The sequence below is a fragment of the Microtus ochrogaster genome, chromosome 8, assembly GCF_000317375.1.
Source record: "Microtus ochrogaster isolate Prairie Vole_2 chromosome 8, MicOch1.0, whole genome shotgun sequence".
Taxonomy (NCBI): Eukaryota; Metazoa; Chordata; class Mammalia; order Rodentia; family Cricetidae; genus Microtus; species Microtus ochrogaster.
This window is the reverse complement of record NC_022015.1, coordinates 45520619-45526418: the sequence shown is the minus strand read 5'-3', so window position 1 is coordinate 45526418 and position 5800 is coordinate 45520619.

Sequence of the window (5800 nt, the reverse complement as noted above, 5' to 3'; positions counted from 1 at the left end):
CTTTCCTCCTTGATACCTGGGAACACCTAGGAATCCTCTCTAGGGGCCATCTCGCTTCTCTCAGACCTTATCCTGACCCTCAGAGATTCACTCCATCTTTTCAGAGACCTGCTGTGGCAGATTCTGATTCCAGAGAAAGGGGACTTTTCTCCCTTGAATTCCGATTTAGGAAGCTAACCCCCTTCACATCCCTCAAACACATTAACAACCAATAAGCGGCTTCCCCCACCCCCTTTTTTATTATTTGTGAAGAACAGGAGACCAGACTGGAACAACCCGGAGCACGCAAAGGCATGGGTGGGAAAGAGTCAGGGAACTGGAGGGTTGGACTTGTGCTCCCAAAGAAGGTAAATTAATGATTCCCCCTCTCCATCACCCCCCTTCTCCCCCTTCACCCGCCGGCCTTTTCATTCCCAGCTTACCTCTCTTCCCAATATTATCAGTCATCCTGGACTGGAATAACGCCCCAAACCAGAATACCTGATGCGATTTGTTTTTGAAATGACAGTTGGTGCTTTAAAAGAAGCCTTTAGCTAGCACAGACTATTTTTCAATTTGTTTTGTTTCCTTTTAAAAATTTAATGATATTTTCCCTCAGCATGAGGACGAAGCTGGCTGTTTCTCAGACGACCTGCATGGGTTCTTCGATGGGTGTTGGCTGGCTTAGCAACAGGAGCCCTGTGTCTGCCTGCTTGATGAGCGTGGGCGTGGCCTCAAATTATGCTCGCGTTGCTGAACCGACTTACGTCATTTTATGAACATTAAGTGTATAGGATGATCAGTCCTAGATTATGAAGTTTTATGTTCTCAGAGAATGGCTGCTTTAGGTTAAAATTAGGCAACGTTCTCCAGTTCTTGGGTCTAACTGCAAGCTGCAAGTCAGGGGCACCTGGTTTCTTATCTAAACAGTACTTAATTCTTGTTAGCACAACCCCTAGGAAGCTGTCCCTACCACGTTTTTTTTTTTCTTTTGTCCCACAAAGCATGCATTGCTTACCATGCCCTTCTTTTTAAATATCTTAATCAGGAAATGTAACCTAGAATGATGAAGAGGACAAAAGGTGACATTGTCTAGATGGCAAGTTGCTCCAACTCTCAGACAAATAATTATAAGGCACCGTAATAAGTCAAGCAATAAGAAGCCCCAGGAATGCCATGTAAACACTGCAGTAGGAATCAAAACTCTGCCATGCTATCATCCTTCTGCCTCTGAAGAATTAATAAAAGGTTACCAGACCTAGGCGGGATGACAATGGGTTTTTGCGAAAGGGCACGCTGTGCTCAGGGAGGACCTAGGTATGGCTGAGCACACTGAAGAACAACACCTGAGTGAAGGTGGCAGCCAAATTTCGAACATCTTGTGTGATCGCACCCACTCATTGCCCCAAGCTTGTAAGATAGGTGTCACACAGTGGATGCTTGATAAATGTTTGTTTAATGAGTCACTGGAGGAAGCAGTTAATGAAGGGACTAGGTAATAGCAGGAAGCCTTTTAATGAGAAGAAAAAGAAAATAAGGAATATAGTGTAACTAGGGTCTAAGTAGGAGGATGGTGGGAAGGGGACCGACTATAAATGATAAAGCATCCAGAGGAAACAGGTAAGGAAGGGAAAGTGAGGCTTCAAACTTATGTGCCCTCGAGAATAAAAAGGAGGATGAGAGAGCTGGCTCAGTAACTAAGATCACTGGCTGCTCTTCACAGAGGATCCAGGTGCCCCCCCTGGCACCCATTCACTGGTTCACAACTCCGTAAGTCTAGTTTCAGGGAATCTGATACCATCTTCTCAAATCCATGGGCACTACACAGTGTACATGCACACATGGCACACATGATATGTAGATATACACATGAGCAAAATACTCATTCACAAAAAATAAAAAGTTTAAAAATAATATAAAGAGCTTTTACTCAAAATACAGTGTTGGGTTGAAGTCATGTTCTTACCTGGATGTAGAAAATGAGCCGAGGGAGAGGAACAGGAAGCGCCTCTAGAATGTGTGTTTGGCCACAGGATTGACTTAGGTAGAGGGAGTTGTGAGGAAGAGCTAAAGCTAAGTATGAGGAATCCCTAATAAGACCCCCCTCATCAGCATTCCTAAACACCCCACTGTGGCCTGATGAATCTTTTCATCTTACATGTGTCCTTCAATTATACACTATGAAATTAGCAAATGTATGTTTTCCTTTTGAGATTTAATACAATGATTACAAGTTCTGTTCTATTGTGTAAAATGTTGACTTGTCTAGGTAATCATTAAATTATGCAGATTGTGTAGATGGATGATAATTTATTGAAAGTAATATAAAATGAGTATCATGTTGTCAATGATAGGTAAATCCTATGGTACAACATTTACTTGTCTTTCAAAGTATTATTTACTACACAATAATTTAAATGCTTTACAAGATTAATTGATTAATTATTCTTTCTAAATTTCCCACAAGGATTACATAGGACTTGAAATATAAACTTTGGGGTCAAAGAGTAGTAGAACTCAGATTAGAGCATGAACTTCCTGTCATAGTCCTTTATCCCAAACCTGCAACCTGGCTTCTGCTAAACTGCCCAACATGGCTTTCAAACTGTTCTAGATTGTAGTGACTTATTCTGGAGGGTAAACATGTACCAATGGTGGTTTCATATACTGAAAAAATACTGAATGTTTTGCAAATATAATCTGTGAGACCCTCTAAAGAAGACTTTCCATTGATCTTTTGCAAGTATCAAGAGATTTATTAACCCTTTCCGGATGCCCTGGAACACTGGAGTTAGATATTATGGAATAGAAACTGAAATATGGCTCAAGAACTCTGGAGACTCTAGAGAAACCTAGTATTAGAATGGGAAATGCTGGAGCCAGTTTTCTGAGATCCACCTGACCTTCCACTGTTGAGGCATGTGGGAGTGCATTTTGTATCTTTTTTAAAATAATGTCTCTATTTTCTCACCTGAAAAATAGGGATAATGGCTATCTGTGCCTTAGAGGATCCTGGCAATACTTGAGTGTATGTACAGAATAAGTGGTCAATAAATAGCACCAATTATTTATCTATTAGAGCACCCAAGAAATATTCCTGCCATTGCTCCTGTGTTAGGGTTCTTTAAAGGAACAGAACTGATAGAATCAATATATACTAAAAGTGTTTTTATTAGATTGGATTACACAATATAGACGAGACAGTTCAACAATAAATAGTTATCTCAAACCAAAGAGACTGAGACCCAGGTAGTTACTCAGTCCATGAAGCTAGACACCTCCATAGACACAGACTGGCGCTGAAGGCTTAGATGATTCCTGGAGAACAGCTGGTGTTCAGTCCTTGTTGGAATCCCAAAGAGCACTTTCTAGAATCAGTAAAGGAATCTAAAACAGCAGTGAACAGGGTAGATGAATTCATCAACACAAGTGAAGACAATCGAGCAAAGCTGGAGCCACCCCATCTATGTGGGTGATGTTGTTCTTTCTATAATAGGCCAACCAAAACAATCTTCCAGAAATAGGCCCATAGGCCAACTTGATATAGAAAATCACACCCTGAGACTCTCTTGGGAGATGATTCTAGATTGTGTCAAGGGGATAATTAAAATTTACCTTCACAAGCCTCTATGAATGCACCTCTTCCTCCTGTACACTTCTATTGCCAGGCACTGTTGATACAGCAAAGGTATGGGAGGGTGCGTGACCTTCTCTTTAAATCCAACTCTTTCTGGGGGTACTCACAGAAGGCTTGTCACTTGATCGTTTCTCCTTCTCAGTTATGGCAAGTAGGATAAAGAGTTTATTTGGATTTACAGTTCCAAAAAGTTAGAGTTCATGACAGAATGAAGGCATGGTGGCAGGAACTGGGAGCTATCTTGAACCACAAGCAGCTAGGGCAAACTGCAAGTAGGGCAAAACCTTAAGCCCTTAAAGCTCACCGCTGGTGACATACTTTCTCCATCAAGGCCATACCTCTTACACCTCCCAGAACACTGCCACAAACTGGTGACTAAGTGAAAATGTCTAAGATTATGGGTGGTGGGTGACATCTCACTTAAACTACCACAGGGATAGTTTTTCTTATAGCTGTATTTCCTTTTAAAATGTTTGATTAACCACTTTCATTTCTTTTTTCCTTTTGTTGAACATTGACTTAACAGCTATCCACATATAAGTGAACACATCAAATTTGTCTTTCTGACTCTGGGATACCTCACTTAGGATGCTCTTTAGTTGTTCTATCCATTTACCTGCAAATCTCATGATGTCATTTATTTTAATGGCTGTGTAATATTCCATTGTGTAAATGTACCACGTGCTTCTTTATCTCCTCTTCTGTTGAGGGATATCTAGGTTGTTTCCAGTTTCTGGCTATTACAGATAGAGCAGCAGTAAGCATGGATGGACAGTGTCTCTGTGGGAGGGTGAAGTGTCTTTGGGTATATATATATATATGCCCAAGAGTGGTATAGCTGGATCTCGAGGTAGATGGGTTCTGATCTCCCTGAATAACTACCACATTAATTTTTGTAGTGACTGCACAAGTTTGCACTCCCACCAGCAATGGATGAGTGTTCTCTTTGCTTCCCACCCTCATCAGCATGAGCTGTCACCTGTTTTATTGATCTTAGCCATTCTGAGAATTGTAAGATGAAATCTCAAAACAGTTTTGATTTACATTTCTCTGGGGTCTAAGGATGTTGAATATATCTTTAAATCTTTCTCAGCCATTTGAGTTTCCTCTTTTGAGAGTTCTGTTTAGATTTGTACCCCATTTAAAAAATATATTATTTCCTATTTGTTATTAGTTCATCTCCCTATAATATGTGTAGTGTAGCTGGTAAGAATCTTTTCTCATTCTGTAGCCTACCACTTTGTCTGAATGATGGTTTGCTTTTTATATTCAAAAGATTTTCAGTTTCATGAGGTCTCATTCATTAATTGTTGATGTTAGTGTCTGCACTAATGTTTCAGAAAGGCTTTTTTTTTTTTTTTGCCAATGAATTTCAGGGTATTCCACACTTTCTCTTGTATCAGGTTCATTGTATCTGGTTTTCTGCTCAGGTCTTTGATCCATTTGGAGTTGAGTTTTTTGCAAGGTGATAGATATAGATCTATTTGGATTTTTCTACATGTAGTTATCCACACTGACCAGCACCATTAGGTAAAACGCTATCTCCTTTTCCAATGTGTGTTTCTGGAAATGCTATCTTTTTTTTTCCAGTCTGTGTTTCTGGTTGTGATTTCTTTAACACAAATCCTGTGTATATATGTGTGTGGATTTATGTCTGGGTCTTCAGTTACATTTCACTGATCATTGTGTCTGTCTTTACACAAATGCCAGGCTGGGTTTTCTGTTTGCTTGTTTGTTTTGTTTTGTTTTTAACCATGGTTCTGCAGTACAATTTGACATTGGGGATGGTGACACCTCCAGCAGCTCTTTTTCTATTCAGTCTTGTTTTACTTACCCTGCATTGACTTCCTTCAGTTGCCTTATTGCTCTAGCTAAGATTTCAAGTACTATATGAATAAAAATTAAGAGAGTAGACAACCTTTCCTTGTTCCTGACTCTACTGGAATGGCTTTGAGTTTCTTTCCATTTAAGTTGGTGTTGGCTATGGACTTGCTATAAGCTGCCTTTAATATGTTGAGGTATGTCCCTCTTATCCTTAATCCCTCTTGGACTTTTTTTTTTGAATTAAAAACTGATGTTTATTTAACAAAAAAATAGCTTGAATTACTAGTATAGTATGTTTGCTTATTATAACACATATTCTTTTTTTTCAGTGCTATTAGACATTTTTATTTCTTTTTTTTT